Genomic DNA, 19605 nt, shown 5'->3' with positions numbered 1-19605 from the left:
TGGCAAAGGTATGTGCTCTCCAGAGTGCCCTTCCAGTTTTATTATGCAACTATATATTTGTTCTCCTTCAACCCTGGTGGTATGTCTGATGCTGTTGATCCAGCCCTGAGTTTGCTCTTTCTTTAATCTCTATGTAAAGCTTTAACTGTTTCCAAGATGCTCGGACAACTTTTTTGTATTCTCAGTTGCAAACAGCTGTGGTCAATATGTGAAAGGTATCAGCCTGTCTGAGTGGGAGAGACAATGCTATATCAAGTTGTTATTCTTTATAAGAGGCATATTCAAAAACCTATCCACTAGTCGTTGGTCATATCCTGTCTTACAGTTTGGCACTTTGAGGATGGTACCCAAAGCATTTGCTTTTACACACATTATAAAATCAGTTATCTTATTTTTGTCAAAAATGCATGTCTGTGAAACACATTTTGTCACATTATACTTTGTTGAAACAGCTGCAAGTCATTTATTTTGCTCTACAACGACCTGTTTGTATTACACGCACGAAAGGTGTAAGAAGATTGAATGTTCAAACATTTCACTTTATCTTCATTGAACATAAGAGATGCAATGATGCCCCGAAAGAAGTTTCGTTCTTGCATAACATAACAAGTTGTATTGAAATAAGAATGTGAGTTTGCAAAATTAAAATATCATATTCTCCATTTTAACATTCATTGCAAATTATCCGCTCCATGTTGCAGCCTGTATAAAACGGTCCATTTCTTCTCTGTCCATGAAAGTATGACAATAATACTGCAAGGTTTAAAAATGATGCTGTTAGAGAAAGTTCCTGCAATGTTCACGCAATTAGTCCTCACTCACTGTGCCAGCAGAGATATTTGATCAATGACAAACAAAGCATCCGAGACGTGTATAAAACCTGAAGATAGCACCCAGGGTCACCTTTGCAAAGACAAGTGAAAATGCAGTCATTCCTGTGCAAGCCATATAATTTACTCTGCAGATATTTACTGTATATTGTCAGGATAGCTTAGAATTCTCTGTACTAATCTCTGAGCTGTTTTGCCTGGATTCGTATCTTGACCCAACTATAAACTGTTATCCTGGTGTTTCGCAGATAAGTCATGCATCAATGCCAGCACTGGTCATTAATGGTAGTTAAAGATCCTACAGTGTCTTTTGTGAAAAAGAAGCGAGTTATCACCGGCACCTTGGCCAAATTCAAAATCGTTGCCACATTCAGTCGAACATCAGGTTTGGCCGGCTGGTTTGTGAATGACTTGGCCAAAAACGTTTCCCGGCCAACCGAACAAATCGATGGGACTAATTTGGGCCAAGACGAAGAGAAAAAATATGTACTGCACATTTTAGACACTTTGTTCTAAAGCTTGTGCAAGTACCACACCATGTTACACCATCTTAACCTCTCATCCAAGACGACACTGTCAACAAATGCTTACATCTGGGTCCTACCAAATGTAACTGCACATGTCTTACCAAAGCATTAAGTAAGCTTTGATGGTTTAAATAAATAAATAAACAAGAACATATTAGGCTCAATACATTTTTTTAATAGATGGTATTCAGAAAATACTCACCCCATGCAGTCTTGAGGACTTGGTGCAAGCAAATTCTTCTGGAAGCAAATTTGTAATTAAGAACAATTAAATTCAATCAAATGGAAGACCAAATAGGTACAGTCCTGCATTGGAGTCATCAGAAGGAACCCAAACAAGGAAAAAGGAAAGATGAAGTCACCAGGAGGAACCTGGATAGGATTCGGGTTTCAACTGCTACTCGTCTACCCTCAAACCCATCCAGGCACGGCCAAGTGAGCTTTATTCAAAAAATAAAAATTAAAAGACTGCAGATTCAAAAAATTAGGCAATTCTTCCTGTATGACCAGGTTGAAATTTAAGACACATATTCCTCCTCACGACTTGATCATAATGTTTAAGTTTCATGTTGAATGATGCAGCGGTTCAAGAGAGAGGATTCAAAAAATATATTTCCTTCAATCCAATATGGCTGCCAAACCATGTGACCTATCAATTATTCCTGAACACTCTGATATCCCCGAGGTTTGTTTCCATGTGTGTGAAGTTTCCCTTCGATCTGTCCAGCCATTCTGGAGAAGAAGATTTTTTTAACGTTTTAGTGTAAATCCAATATGGCTCTCAAACCACGTGATCGATGACGTCATTTTTTATGTTTACCAATTTATCCCGAGATGATCGTCAAAATTTTTCATACTGATCGGATGCAGCATTTTAGTATGCAATTATGACGTCATGACAAAGGCACCTATGACATTAAAAAAACAAGGTTATTTCCCATGGAGAGTACCTGACACATGCCAAGTTTAAATTTTTTTCCATGGAGCAGTTTTGGAGATACATAGGTCCAACATTTCTCTTTTTTCCAGCATGGCTGCTACACCACGTGACCTATAACGTCATAATTATCATTAGAATATTCTACATGAGTCGTTACACCAATGGTGAAAATTGTGTCAATCTGACAAGTGGTTCCAGATAAAAGGGAATAACAAAATGCAGACACGCACGTACAGGATGTACGCAAGTACGCATGCACGGGACCAATTGCTGAACCCCGCTTTTTGATTCGCGGGCCCGGGCAAATAAGACAATGTGTGCTTCGCATCTTCAATGTAGAGACCATAGTCTTTTGAGTAGACAACTCTGAGGATGTTGAAGCAACAAGTATTCCTTTGATCCCTCGTTGACCTATTGTATAAAATAAATTATAAATGTTCCCATCTCCTCTAAATATCATGAGTGTAACATTGCATACTTTGAGTGGTTGAAGCTCTTTTCTCAAATCTCTTGTTGGTTCTCTGAAATACTGTCATCTCAAAAACTGCCTGGATTTTTTATTTTATTTCATGTTACTCACCACGTAATCTGTTTGGTTGTGTATGCACTGGACTCTGTAAAGCTTTGTAGTTTTTTTGTGTTGCGGTTGCAGTTGGAAACTTTTGTGTGAGCTTTGAATGACATTTCAAGGAAAATATAATTGATTTATACCCTGCATGGCCAAACACAAACTTCCACCTAATAGCATGTTGTGCCTTCATGTCAGTCTGGAAACGTCTTGCCATTGATTCCACAGGTTTCTGCATGAAATGTGCTGCAATTTATTCCTCCCACCCCCCCCCCCTCCTCCTTTCCTTTCAGCAATACAATCCCTTAACCTTGTCGAGTAGCAGGAATTAAACGTCAGCACATCACTCAGATTATCAGTGTCATTTACGATTGGTGTTATGAGTGGCATGGAGTATGTTGCAAGTCTGTGACACAGTCTGTAACCGATAATCAATTCATCATTAACCCACCCGCATGAAGCAGAACGTGGAGTTAAGCAATTGGTTCACTTTGTCTGTCGGTCAGGCTGTCTGCAGACATGTCTATGATCGAGGACCGACTTCATTTCAATAGCATTACATATTTTTAATAATGTAGAACATAAATCGGAACACAAACCTGCAGTTAGCAGTACTTTGGCTCTGAATTTTGCAAATTGTACCGAATCTTACCTGAGCAAGTATGCGCACAGAGGAGTCAGGAAATATTTTTTATAGTCTATCTGCCTGTCTAGCAGTCAAACAAAATTAAAAATCATCCCAACAGGAAATTTGCTGTATTTAGGGATGTCATAAGGGACACAAACAACAGGCACAAATAACTAATTTAATGTGTTAAGGCGCTGTCACACCTTGACGATTTAGCCAGCAATGGCAACGTATAAAAATGTATGTAAAACGTTGGCGTACGCTGAAATTTTTATGTTTTTTAAAGTTTTAGTCGTATTCATAATGTGTTGGTCGAATGCATAACATATTAGTAATGGGCACAGAACGTTTCGTTGTCTTATAGATAACTTATACCAACGAATGCTTAGCCTGTTGTCGGCGTTCACAACCTATGCCCAACGACAGTTTAACTTAGGCATAGCGCGCTGCACGTATCGCCGACGAACTCGTGGCGTAGCCTGTTAAAAACCTGCCGCACGCCGATTTAAATCAGAACCGCCTGAAAATTGAAAGTGTCAACATCGCTGTCACACCTTGACGATTGAGCCAGCGTATACCGACCTATGAAAAATTTGCCGAACCAAGCTGGCACACGTCAACTACGTTATGGGTAAGTTGTGTATACGTTAAGAGCACGCTGAAAAACGATGAAGTGCGCTGTCATATTTCGTGGTACGTCTCGTACGTCGTGAAATTTCAAGCATGCTGAAAATTTTATGACGTACTTGCCGTATGGCTCACACGTTCCGCTATGCTGGGAATAAGTTGTAGGCACGTTATGCGATCGTTGACACACGTCGACACAAGTTCCTTGTAAGTTACTCATAAGTTACTCATAAGTCGAAACACGTCGAGGTAATGTTTAGCATATCCGAAACTTATTTTCCCCGTCAAGGTACATTTTATTTTTTTCTCCTTGGCTCCGTGAAGGCACGTGACGAAATATCTGAAGTTGTTGTTGTTTTTTTATTATTTTTTTTGTTTGTTTAGTCTATCACGAATTTTAAAATATATTCAGACATTTGCTTTTAAGTTTCGACGTCGATGTGACAATATCCTCAAACAGAAAATATTCACAGAGGAGGAACTAAGAATAAGACATGAGCAAACTGAAGAGGCAATCGGACGTGACGTAACGGCACGTGACGAAATATCAGAAGTTATTGTTGTTGTTTTTTTTTTTTAAACGCTGCCAATACGCCATTATAGAAATTAGAAACACATTCAGTAAGTTCTGTAGTCGTCCAGAAGACGTCAATCAAATACGTCTACATACGTCAATATGCGTTGGAGGTACGTTACACATAGGTTCAAAGCACGTTACTCATAGGTTTGAAATAAGTTTTGGGTACGCTAAGCATTACCTCGAAGTGTTTCGACTTATGAGTAACTTACAAGTAACGTGCCTCGACGTGTGTCAACGATCATGTAACCTGCCTACAACACGTTACTCATAGGTTGTAAATAAGTTTTGGGTACGCTAATCATTACCTCGACGTGTTTCGACTTATGAGTAACTTACAAGTAATGTGTGTCGACGTGTGTCAACGATTGCATAACGTGCCTACAACTTATGGCCAGCGTTACGGAACGTGTGAGTCATACGCTGTCATATGTCGTAAAATTTCAAGCATGCAAAAATTTGAGGACAACCGCAAAGTAGAACGATGAAAGCCAGCGTACTACGATGCATGGCAGTGTTTTTCAGCGTGCTCTTAACGTATACAAGTTTACCCATAAAGTATTCGACGTGTGCCAGCGTTTTAGACAAATTTTTCAGAAGTCGGCATACGCTGGCTAAATCATCAAGGTGTGACAGCGCCTATAAATAAGGTTGTGTTATAGACAGCATACCAATGGCGGTAAACTTCCAAAAATGTTTTTTTTTCTCCCCAGCCTTTAAAACATTTATTTTATCTCAATTGAATTGCATACTTGAACATTTCAGAACAAAAATCGCCTTGTGACTTCCAAAAACCTCCAATTTAGCAGTACTTGGACAAAATGTTACAGCATTTTCCACTATCTCAACCAATCAAAAGTGCCATTCATGCTATCAGTGTTTGGGAATATCGAGATTCAGCCAAAATAGCAGCTTGTAGGAAATATATAGTAGATCGTGCTCGGAAACACAAAGCAAGAGTTTAAAGACCTTTCCCATGTCCTTTTTCTCAAGATTGTGTGGATTAAGGTGTTCTATGAACTCTCCAGTTGTTTCAGCAGCAGTAAGTGAATTGATGTGTAGATGTTCATAAGCTGTCATGTCTTGTTTTTTTAAAGTCGCCAAATGATGCATGCATATTATCAAATGCTAAGCAATGGATACCCAAGAAGGGACAACCACACCCAAGTCAATGAGCTGGTAGCAGCCCAAATTTTGACTGGCTAAATATGACATGCTATTCAACCAGTTATTATTAAAACAGGACTTGTGCCACAATGTTCGTGATGAATGCAACTAATTTAATTTACAATATGCACAATATCTACCAAATTAACCAGATTATCTTAAACATATCCTTAACTTAGCATATACACAAAACCAACAGTTCACAATATGCAGCATCACAATTTCTGAATTCTGAAACCAGGGCAGCAGTCACAGGATGAGGGTGCATCGAGTCGATGTTGCATCAAACAATTGATTTACGATTTGATGGTGTAGTGATCAGTAGTGGCAGCCACATCAAATTTTCACCAAAGGCAATTATGACTCAGAAAATGAAGCAGAACCTGAAGAAGATATAAAATCAGTGTCGTACTATGTTGCTGAGTAATGATGCTTTGCTTAGCGTACCTGTGCAAAAAGTATCGGTTTGGATTCACAACATAATCCATAGGCAGAGGAACAGTCGAGAGGTCAGGTTCTCCGTAGTATCTCACTCCCTCCTCACTATGAGACATCACCACAATGATTACGGGCCTGACAGGACTGCACAAGCCTTGCACGAAGGTGGTGAAGAACTATGTTCATGAAATTACAGTAACGATTAAAATACATCATCATAGCATTTTGCAGGATTGAGAAAAGGCACCCCATTGTCAATGCAGCAACGTGATGGTACAACTGAATCTCAGTATTAGGATGTGTAGGTGGAAGGGATGCAACAAAATGCGGTGTCCATGATATTTAACAATTTTGATTTAAATCATATTATTTACAACGGTAATTTTGTTGCATTGTCTCAATGTTGAGAGCTGGTGTCTCTGCCTGCCTTTGATTTCTTGCCCGTTTAAAGCCATTGAGAATGGAATTGTGTCGTTTTCACAGACATGAGCTGGCAGGTTCGCCGTGGAGTTACGCACACTCAGCTCCGAGCTGTCTAACCTGGGTTCAAAACTCAGTCTAGTATAAACTGTCACACTCGTTCTTTGCAGGTTGGGCATGGGCAAGGCACCAACATGTGTGCTGCACTTCGGACAGATGTTAAACTGGGAGTCCCATCTACCGCATTAGTTTGTGGAAGTTAAAGAACCTACGGTGTCCTTCGCGAAGAGTAGGTGAGCTATCAACGGAACCCTGGTCCAATTTCATATTTCTGCTCCAAGCTTCAAGGATCACTGTATCAGTGGCACAGCTGCACCTGCAGAAAATTATGCTACCCCCAGCCTCATGCTGCAACGAAACAAGAAGATGGACATAAGTATCTGAACCAACATGGGAGGTTATTCGTTTTATTTGTTTGAACCAAGCCACTTTGGCACATTATCAAATAGAGTAATGAGAGATGCTCAATGAGCTTCCAGACTACCAATCAGAGGCGCAATGGGATGGCCCAAGGTGTGAAGTGTTAGTTGGACTTTATGACTTCATGTCTATTGATGACAGAAGGACTGCTGATGTCATGTACATGGTACAATGATAAAGTCAGTGCCAATCAACAATCAAGTGCCTTACGCATTATATAAACCACTGCAATGATTATTTACATGGTGGGATTTGGGGGAGTACAGCGGCTGTGAGAGGGGAAAATTTTCTTTATTCATCCAAAATAATGATAATATGTAGTGCAAAAAATAAATGATTGAAAACACATTTTCAAATCACATTTACTGTTCATCGCTTAAAGTGCAGGGAAAATAAATTTATAAAAATGATTTAATATTAAATTCACCGTATGCTCTTGATAGATATGGATTAAAGTTCTGTGAATTGGTTTATGCTGTACTTGGGTTTCTCAATCAGCTGTCACAAAACCTCTATTCACTCGATAATTTGTTAAAATATTCCTATTTCAACACCAATGTGAAGTTGCATCACATAATATGGAACAATATAAAAGCAAGCTTTTCATGTACCAAGAACATGCATCCAAAACCATCCACCTCCCAAGAGACAGTGACAGATGCTGTGTCGTTGTCCCTGCCAGAGCCACTTTCACTCCTTTGTCCCCTAGTGGCTCTGTAGCTGAGCAGGTAATCCACTGGCATCGTTATCATCAGCCCCGCCGCGGCCATCTGCCACGGCCATCCTGCTTCAAATTGGCCAATGATAGCTTTGGCAATGTCCGCTGGCATGCTGCGTGAGTGTGTCTGTATGATTTTGTCTGCGTCATGCCAAATTGCAGCTCGAGCTGCCAATAGCTGTGGTACCAATACATACTACATATATATATATATATATATATATATATATATATATATATATATATATATTTAACAAACAACTAATGTTTACAAACAATACGAGCTAATTCTCGAGCTCAATTCATGCCACATAGTGTGTCCAAGACTGGCCGTCCAATAAGCAAAGCTTGGCGTGCATGGAAACAAGATATTTGAAATGGCAAAGTTAGCATTTTTATTGGAAAACATTCACAATACTCTTGCATGTTGAGTGTCGCCCTAGTTTGTATTGTAAACACACAAACACAAACAAACTGTGACATTATAAAGTGTTTTATTCTGGTTTATTTCAGTGTACAGTACGCAACATGGAGATGTGCTCCGTATTCTGTAGTCTGAGACCATTACCATGGCTAAAACAGTGTTTTCAAAGTTGTGAATGTTAAAGGGCACTTTTACCTCTTGCCATAACTTGAGAAAACCATGGTTACCAGTTTGGGTCAACAGTTAAATGAGACCATAATCTCTTGTTTTGCAGTATATTGTGATAGACTGTGCGGAAGAGGGGTGGGAGGGAGTCATGGGTGAGCATGTATTTATCACATGTGCTAAATATATGTACCTCCATTTCCCCCTTCCTCTTCTTGCTGTGTTTCGTTAAGCTTCTTTGCAGCATATCCCCCTACCTTTTGATCTCACTCTCACTGTCACTTCTACTCTGCTGTTGGTGTTTCACCCTTTCCATTTTGTAACCTTCCATTCTTCCACGAGCCTCGATCATGTATCCAAAAAACATGAACAAGGAGAAAAATACATAAAATGTCATAGCCCCAGTGGTTTTCGTAATTTTTCTGTATGGAGTTAAAGGGCTAGCCCATATTTACAAGATGTATGTGTATGCGTGACTGTCTTGAGCTGTCATGTGACATGGAAGAACATTTGTGACATGCGATATGTGACATTTGCCAAGTTTGAACAAAATCGGACCAAGCATGTTTAAGGAATGGTTGGAGACACATTTAAGTAACAAAATGGCCACCAGTCGGCCATCTTGTATCTGATCTTGAAAAAAACATTATGTGCATATGTCAGCCATCATTCATTGTCTATGTGCCAATCCTGAGCAACATTGGTAAATGCATGTCTGAGAAATGGTTGAGGACATGTTGAACACTGGGTTTTTTTTTTACAACTAAAATGTCCACCAGTCTACCAGTTGGCCATCTTTGATCAGATCACAAAATAAAGTGAGGGGAAGATGTACTCCATCATATGCTGTGTTTGTGCCAAGTTTGAATAAAATCGGACCATGTATGTTTAGGAAATAGTTGGGGTCACATTTAAGTAAGAAAATGGTCGCCGGTAAGCCATTTGGATCTGATCTCGAGAGAAAATGACATGCATATTTAAGCCATCGTTCATTATCTGGTCTGCCAAATTTGAACAGCATCGGTAAATGCATGTCCGAGAATTTGTCGAGGACGTGTTCCACATCAGGGGCTTTTTTACAACTAAAATGGCCACCAGTTGGCCATCATTGATCGCATCACAAAATAAAATGATGTGCATATGTATCCCATCATATAGTATCGTCTTTGTGTCAATTACAAATAAAATCAGTCCGCATATGTCTGAGATATGGTTGCAGATGCACGAATGGACATGAAAATCGAGACCAAATCCTTACGCCAAGTTGGACTAAGTCCAACAAGGGCAAATATTAAATTACTAAGTTACAGCGTAGTAATTCTTATCTTTAATTTCCAGTCCACAGAACCTATCGATGATACTCTCACCATTCTTTGCATCTCAACTGCACAAATAATAAAACCAGATTGTCTTTTCAAAAAAATTCATGAAAGCATCACATTTTTGAGGTTCATATTCCAGAGCCGAAGGTATAGGACTGAGATGTATAGAACACAGCCAGCCAAGTATAGGACTGAGATGGAACTGATGATTGGCAATAATGATATGATTTGATTTCATCTGCCATTGGAGCTTCACTGCAGACCTTGAATGAGAATCTGTAACTGAGCTTTAAAACCAGGAAGAGTCCTAATGAAACAAGATGGTCAGCCCCACACTTGATTCATACAGGAAGTTTAGTATTTGCTCAGGTTTTCAGTCATCTTAAAATATAGTGGTATTTTTAATAATACATCAATATATATGTAAAAAATACCTTTGATGACCACAATTAAGTGGCTGTGGGTATTCCATAATGCAGAACTTCCTTCTGGTAGCAAACAACATGGAATTTTAATCAGATCCAATTACACTGACATTGAACACAAGCACTGATGTATCAGAGGCAAGCACACTTTGGCTGAGCTATACTGCTAGCTTGATGATATTGAGAAGGAATCCCATTTTCATCGCAATTATACAGTAAGGGGTTGGCTGTTCAGCAGGCTACCAACCCAAGAATAAATTCCCACATGCTGACACAGTTTTGTTGCACAAATATGGCTCAATTGAATCACATGATGGATGGTTGTGTAATGTCAAACCCTATACTCTTGCATAATTACATGAAATAACACAATGTAAGTCAATTATTAGCCAACGGTGTTAAGCTTGTGCCTTTCCAAAATCATGATGGTCCCCCAAATACGTAACAGGATCATTGATGGATCTCCGACAAAGCAAAAGCAGAACACCCTCACCAAAAGTCAAAATCACTATCTGATCCCATCTGCCAGCTGGTTGGACATGCATCTACTGGGAGAAAAAGGATTTTCAGCCATGGCTTGTGGTGGTGTGTGAGCGAGGCACCAAGAAATGGGAAGCAATTTACTTCAGGCCAAATGAAATGGAACCCTCCATCACAAAATTGTTATGCCCCGTAATACAGTAATACCGAAAAAAAAATTGGATCAAAGGGGTTTTTTCCGGTTTGCTGCCCTTTTAAATATCTTATATATATATATATATATATATATATATATATATATATATATATATATATATATATATATAATATCTTATATATATATTTTTTGTGTTGCTTGAAGAAATATTGAGTCATTGTTTGTTCAATTAAAGGTTCGAGAACTCGAGAAGAATATATATATATATATATATATATATATATATATATATATATATATATATATATATATATATATATATATATATATATATATATATATTCTTCTCGAGTTCTCGAACCTTTAATATATATATATATATATATATATATATATATATATATATATATATATATATATATATATATATATATATATATATATATATATATATATATATATATATATATATATATATATATATATATATATATATATATATATATATATATATATATATATATATATTTTTTAGCAACCTTTGCCAACGTATGCATGTAATAAACAGCATGTGCCTGGTTGTAAATGGGGCACCTGGTCTTTTAGGCCTCTTCCTAGACACCCCACAGAGCAACAAATTCAAGCTGCTTGAAATTCCTTGCTCGAGACAAAAATGATTGGTGAAAGTGGCTCAATCACTGACAATTTATTTCCATTTCACTGGAAATCTGCCTTGCTAACTGCCATGGAATAAGGTAAGGTGCAAGTGGTTGAAGAAAGGCAGACATATATGAAAGGCCACCAAAAGATTAAAATAAAAGAAATGCCAAATGTGTCGATAAGGATGCATGACCTTCCATTACAGAAATGTAAAACGCGACATTACAACTACATTTTCTTTTGTTCATATTTACATTATATTAACATGATGGCCAGGATTCAAACAACTTTAGAATAAGGAAGATGGCGTGCATAGCATGGTACGAACAAATTCCGAATAAACAATGGTTTCTATGGAAACAGCAATTTGGCAATTTTGATATTATGACTCATCAAGTGCTATACATGAATGATTGTTATACATGACAAATTTGGCTGATATGTTTTTTTAATAGCGGTGCTTTTTGCGGGGTAATAGATGTTTTACACGTTTCTGATGGCCTTGACCTTGACTAGGTTTACCCAAACCTTACCCACATACACTACTACACATATGTATCAATAAGCTGCGTATGTTTAAATTTTTGGCTTAAAAAATTATTGAAGTATGGTAATAATAAATTCACAAACAGTCCTTTTTGATTATAATGGGGTGAAATTGTTGTCATGGAAACCATTGACATGTCAAAACGGCTATATCGATCATTCTTATTTTTGGTGAAACTATTTTTTTTTTTTTTGCACAACTTGCAAACCATGTTCAAATTTAAAGTCAATCGAATGAAAAACGATGATGTTATTTTACCATGACCTTTGATCATTTCAGCTTTGACCTCAAAAACAATGTAGTTCTAGGTTTGGATTGGTGAACCAATTCAGTGACCCAATATGCAAGTTCAGGTCAAACTAGCAGAGTATCCACCCTCCTGATGGGTTGAGATTGTGCATTACTTGATGAAAAAATTATCGTCTGTATATTGCAAGAAGACTCTATAGATGTGTGTGGTGTGCGTCGAAAGAGGTCTAACGGGTCTGGAGGCACGACATCTCTACAGGTCTAAAGGGTCAAAGGGATGTGAAGGGTGTAAATAAAGGTCTAAATTTTCAAAGAGATCCAAAGTGTTTGTTGGGGTCTACAAGGGTCTGAAGTAGTCTCAAGGTTTAAATGATATTTTCCAATAGTAGTTATGGTCTTAAAAGGTGTTTAATGAGTCGAAAGTGTCTGAAGGGTGTAAATGGGTCTAAAATGTCATAAGGGTCAAAAGGGTGTAGATCTAAAGTGTCTAAGTAGGGGTCTTAAAGGTCTAAGGTGTCTACAGGTCTAAAATGGATATTCTAATTTTACATAATTAATCGACATAATTGGTAGACATAGCCATGGTAAAATAAGATGTAATTAATAGACGTACTCACGATGCAACTTATGTTCAAACGGTACGTAATAAATAGACATATGTGGGTAGACCGAGGCTTCACCTCGATGAAGATTCACCGTCCACCCGTGTTTTTCATTTTTATATAATTATATACATATCAAGTCAAATGGTTGAAAATTGACGATTTGTGTGACCTTGACCTTTGGCCCTAGTGACCTCAAAAACAACAGTCTTCTAGCTTGTGACAACCTCCACCAGGTGGTAAAGTTTCATGAAGATCAGAGTAAAATTGGACCCCAGCAGACAAACAGACAGAATAACAGACCAGACAAACCAATATCTTTGATGTCAAATGTAATAAAGAAAAATAATTTCTGTATAAGCCTCACTGAATGGAATTCATGTCGCTGTGATAAAGTCTCAATTTTAAAATGATGGATTAAAGTAATGCCAAAGCATTAGCATGAATACTACTACTACTACTACTACTCCTCCTCCTCCTCCTACTACTACAACTACTACTACTACTACTACGACAAAATGGTTGCAATCATTCTCATTTTCTTCTTCAGTTGGTCGAGGAATGTTTCTCAACCTCATTTCTTCACAAACCGACTGACCACTCCTAACATGTCAATGATGATGCCAGGAATTTCTATTTTGTTCATAGTGTTGGTGATAACTCACCCTACTCTTCACATCAGCCACTGCAGGATCTTTAATATTCACCAACAATCAGTGCTGGCATCATTCTGTGGATGAAGGCCTTGTGATATAAAAGTACAGATTTTTTGCCAAGAAAGAGTTGCATGACAGAAGATACCCGGTCGGCAGTTGGTTTTGGAGGCCAACTTGGATATGCGGTTTGCCGAAGAAAGATCATGGTTGAAGCTGAGACCAAAATATGGTTTGAGTAATTAAACTTCAAGAGATTTGTGAATGAAAAAGATGGCAGGATTTGCCACACGGTCCTCTTGGAGAGACAGAGTGAGAGTGTGGGATTTTGTAAGGATTGCTGCAAGTATTTGACCAGCTCATGATTTTATCAAGGTCTGCACAGAGGGAAGAGGCTGCTGCCTGCCTATCTGAAGGATGAGAGATGGTACAGCAGAAGGTGCTGTCATCAGCGAGGAGATAAAGATGATTTTTCAAAGAGTCAGGAAGACAGTTGATGAAGATTAGGAACCGGACTGTAACCTAAGACTGCCTTGGGGGCACTGCAGCCTTGACAGGGAGAGACCTTTGAATTGGTTGATGAAAATATTACAAAAAATAGACTTCCTCGTTTTTATTTTGGAGCTATTATTTTTTAACTCATAAATTGTAACAAAATGCACCTCAAAGATATAATCCATCTTAATGATATTCCACTGTATTCGCACCAAAACCCATGACAGACTCTGCATTACATCTTCACGGTGCCTCATGATTGATGATGCTTTGACACACAAAAGGAAAGTAAAACATTCAGAACAGGTCACAAACAGAACACCATTATATGCATAAGGATGGAAAAAGGTAAGGGAATATAGTCAATGTTTTGGAAACACATACCTGCTCTGAAACCAAGCAGGTTTAGACCATTCACCACACTATGCAGTCGACAGTGCCAATCTCCACATGCTGATGACAGTAGATTTATTTTCTGTAGGTCTGTAGGCACACACTATGGCTGGTAGGATACCTTGGAGGTATGCGTGTATTCGCCTTTGAGCTCTCTAGTCTGGGTTTGTGTTTTGCTTGTGGGGTGATGCATCAATGTGTGCGCTATCCATTGGAAGGATGTTAAGGTGGATGACCCATCTGCCAGTAATGGTTGTTGCTGGATGTTAAAGATCGCACAGTGTCATTCACGGAGAATCTTTGAGTTATCACCAGCATCTGGAACAAAATTACATTTCCTACCTCCTTCAGTCAAACATCTGGTCTGGCCAACTGGTTCATGAAATACTTGGGCCCGAAACAAGGTGGGAATACTTGGGGTTATTGAAATAGTATTCAGTCTGTTGGTGTTTAAAGAATGGAGTTTTTTTTTTTTAAAGAACAAAATTTTTCCTATCACCTGATTGACATTTTTTGGACAATCTATTGCAAGGGGTCAACAATGTTATTGTTTTCTTTATGGAAAGACATCAAATAATCATGAATGCCTATTGGCCTGTTGGCATGTTATAAGTGATTTATTGATATCGGCCATGTTCAATCAACGGCTCTGACAGAATAATACCTTACATAGAAATTGTGAGAATGTTTAAGTGCTATTTAAACAGTTGTTAGTACACGAAGCAAGAGTGCACAAAATAAATTGCTGAATTGTTGAATTTAACTTATGATTGGCCCTCGTTGCCGGTCGATCTGTTTCTTGTCAATCTGCCTTCAATTCATGAATATCACGATGTTAAAGAGACACTACACTCAAAGCTCAAAAAGTTGAAATTACTTGATTTTACCATTATCAATTATTTTCCACTTTAGACAACTCGAGAGTTCAGAGAACACCTTACCTCATGCAGTCTTGTGAAAAAAGGACCTGGGCAGGGTCTGCAAGCGGAGAATTTGATTGGTCATAATGACATAATATTTTGACCAAGTATGACTCAACGGAAGGTTTTTGAAAGTGCCAATAGGGTAGTTTTTGTTTCAAAGTGTTCAAGTATATAATTCAATTGAAAAAAAAAAATTTAAAGATGGCAGAAAAAAAAATTCAGAAATTTACCACCAATGGTGCAGCATCTTATACACCTCCTCATTCAACACGTTGCATGAGTTCTTCGTGCCTGTTGTTTGTGTCCTTTATGACGTCCATATAAACAATAAGCTTCCCGTTTGAGATGATTTTCAATTCTGTTTGACTGTTAGGCAGGCAGATTCAAATACATATATAAATATATAAATATGTTGTACAGATGTTAAAATATATATATATATATATATATATATATATATATATATATATATATATATATATATATATATATATATATATATATATATATATATATATATATATATATATATATATATATATATATATATATATATATATATATATATATATATATATATATATATATATATATATATATATATATATATATATATATATATATATATATATATATATATATATATATATATATATATATATATATATACATATATATATATATATACATATATATATATATATATATATATATATATATATATATATATATATATATATATATATATATATATATATATATATATATATATATATATATATATATATATATATATATATATATATATATATATATATATATATATATATATATATATATATATATATATATATATATATATATATATATATATATATATACACACACATATATATATATATATATATATATATATATATATATATATATATATATATATATATATATATATATATATATATATATACATATATACACACACACACACACAGACATATATACATACATATTTAAATATATATATATATATATATATATATATATATATATATATATATATATATATATATATATATACACACATATATTGGACAGACATGCATGGATTCATATATATATATATATATATATATATATATATATATATATATATATATATATATATATATATATATATAGTTATGTCCATGAGTACCAAGTGTATTATGTGGGGGTTAATCCCCGTTTTTCCTTGGAAAAGCCGGACATGGGGCCACTGCTCACAATTAACTTTGTGGTTCGGTGGGTTGCTTTACAACCACGAATGCCTATCAGTTAACCACTATTTCCAGTGTCCATCGTCTAATTTGCCGTTTAACTAGAGGTCATATGGCTTCCTGAATGGGGAGCGTGCCCTCGGCTATGGACCAATCTTATCTTGATGAGATCTTAAGTTGGGTGGCCGAACGTTTACTGCTGGTGCATGGCGACTATGACAGGTTACTTCGTTTGGTAACTTCCTCCCAGTCTATCTACGTTTGGACAATGCTGGATCAATGGAAGGAAGGGACAAGCACAGACAGGTTGAAATGTCAACAAGGAATTTATTAATAAGGAAAAAATAAATAAACTGAAGAAGTTTATATTTCTTTGTGGTGAAAATAGGTGAATTCAAATCAATCAAAATAATCTAAAACAAAAAGAACAAAACAGGCATTGATAGAAAAAAATAGACGAAACGCAGATACTTATCACTATGCCTTACCTGATGATTAAACACGAGACAAGGGTACCCAGAAGATCATTCAGGGGGTGGGGGGGGGGAAGAAATCCGGTTTCGGCTTATCAAGGCAGAAGTCGTCGTGCATCCAATAACATGTCCCAAAATGTGTGAGTCTGCCTTGCTCCATTGCCAGCGCCCTGCCTCGCCGTGCACCCACCCACAAACAGGCTCGAACACCAATCGATGTCACGTTGTCACCCCCAGGAACCAGAGACGCCAATAATCATGTACGCCAAGAGCAGGTCCCGAGCACAACCAGTAGGAACGGTCCAACCACAACCACTGTCAGGAGCTATCAGGAGCTGTAACAAAAGGACAGCTGTAAGGCTCTCACCAACTCACCAGCTCACCAACCAACTGTCTGTCGCCAGCTCACCAACCAACTGATAGGAAAGCGGCCTCCTGTCATTTTTATCGGTGACCAGTGTGAGCGGAACCTCAAGCAGACTTCAGCCAAATTAACCTTGCCTATTTACGCATCGCTGCACGTCACTTCCGACCATCAATTTCGCGATCATTCCTTCATCGTTCAGCCGGTCACGAACAAGAGCCAGTCAGCAGCATCCATAGAGCTGCCAAACGGGGAGTCGAATGTCGATGGAAAAAAGTGGATGTCAACGTCGGTGAAAGAGGTGAGTGTCAAACGTCAATGAAAGATAGATGGGTGAGGTACGTGATCCACAGCTGTATTTGACCATCAGAATAACTGTTCAGGAAAAGCTTGCAGTGTGCTGAATCAAACATCCTATCAGTCCAAAGTGTAAACAAATCGTCCACCTCCAAGCCAATGTGTCTCGATGGAAAGGGGGTGGAGAGAGCCTCCTTTGAGCTAACGGCTATCACTTGCATGCATGAATGTGTCGTAAAGAGAAAAGGGCCATCTCATAAGAAAGGGAATCTGTTCTATACACTTCTCCAACACATCAATGTTAGCATCCGACCAGACAAGGGGATGGATCTATCCTGGACATGCATTTATGGAAATAACTGTCTGAGGACCTGAATGTTTTATGCATCAGTCGGATCTGATTCTGAAATCCAAAACACTTCCCCTTCCCCTATCCCAACCTCGCTCCGAGTCATCCAACAGCTGGAGACATCAGTTAAAAGTTACATCATTGCCATTAAAAGTAAGCATTACCATGTGACATGCAGGTGAAGTAACTCCTACCTAATATGTTTTAACTCTACCCTTTATTGTGTGTGACAATTTAAACTAGATATGTCCCATCTGAGCAAAAGTGGCAGTCCATAAGTGTGGTAGCATGCTGCTGCAGTAAATGCAGTTCAAACAAAACAAAACCACCATAATAATTGGAATGGTGTCACCTGGTATGAGGCTGCAGCGAGTGGAAGTCCACAGAACAGGTGGGGTGGAACACAGGTCATGGAGCAAATAGTGGAGTGAGATGAGTGATGCAATGGACGCAGAACAAGTGATCCAGCAAGGTGAGTGATGCATTGATGGTCCTGGGGATGGCGAGACAAAGCAATACGACAAGGCAAACAGCACGAAAGGAAAAAGGTAAACCAGGTAATGCCATCAAACTCTAGTTCCAACCAACATGATCAGCCAATCTCTCATGTGCACATACCTGCAGCAGTGGCGGTGGTGCCGGGAAAGAGAGCTCGAGGTTGGCCCTACTCATCCCCAGCTATCCATCATCTTTTCCCTCATATATACTACCCATCCCCCCCCCCCGCTCTATTGTTTTTTTTTACAATTCGTTGATACGTCTTGTCTCCTCTATCCCACTATCCCCATTGCCAAATTCATACCCAATCCCCCCAAGGTTCCACGGAAAGGAAAAAGAGCAGAACTACATGCAATCTTCCATCTATGTCGTGACACTTCTCATTCTCAAGTCCTTCAGGAGGGCAAGTCCAGCAGCTGGCGATCATCCATACAGTGGATGGTGCAAAGGAGTCTTCATCAATCCTAACTATGCAAATATTCTTACACTTTTAAACTGTCCCCATGGTGATAACCTGCCAAGAGATCTTTGTTAAACTATGGGGTTCCAAAAACCCAAATTTCCATCGCCCACAAATTGTTGCTCTTACAATTTTGGGACTTGCCCACCAAATTTTCTTTCCATGCCATCGCACAATTTTGTGGCTGGGTAGGGTGGCTACACTGGCAGGTCTTCCCATCTGCAAACTCTCGTCTCTCACCAGATGTTCTCATCTCTCACCTCTGCGACATTAATAACTTGGGTGCAGTCTGCCATGTTCATGCCCCATCCTACAGTGCATGGTTCTGTGCTTACATTAATTACTCTGACGGTGAACACAGGCCTGTCAGTATTTATAAGTGTACAGCCTATGACTAATCCTGGGATTGGTTTCCGCACCAGCTGCTCGACCAGGCCACAGGGTTCCCGCCAGGTTGGGTGAGCCTACCATCGTGCCGGGACTATCGCCTCGG

At 38.1% G+C, this 19605-nt stretch overlaps 1 long non-coding RNA gene across 1 annotated transcript; it reads right to left on the bottom strand.

Annotated features, from left to right (window-relative positions):
* Positions 1-722: 722 nt before the first annotated feature.
* Positions 723-18636, bottom strand: LOC147028943 (uncharacterized). Its single transcript, XR_015056961.1, has 4 exons — positions 18507-18636; positions 6312-6407; positions 1560-1597; positions 723-790 (listed from the first exon to the last, which is right to left on the bottom strand). It is a non-coding gene; the product is annotated as an uncharacterized LOC147028943 (long non-coding RNA).
* Positions 18637-19605: the final 969 nt, after the last annotated feature.

This window comes from Eptatretus burgeri, chromosome 4, assembly GCF_056783735.1.
Source record: "Eptatretus burgeri isolate ZD-2024b chromosome 4, Ebu_testis_v1, whole genome shotgun sequence".
In the NCBI taxonomy this organism is placed as follows: domain Eukaryota; kingdom Metazoa; phylum Chordata; class Myxini; order Myxiniformes; family Myxinidae; genus Eptatretus; species Eptatretus burgeri.
This window is presented reverse-complemented; position numbering and strand designations above follow the sequence as displayed.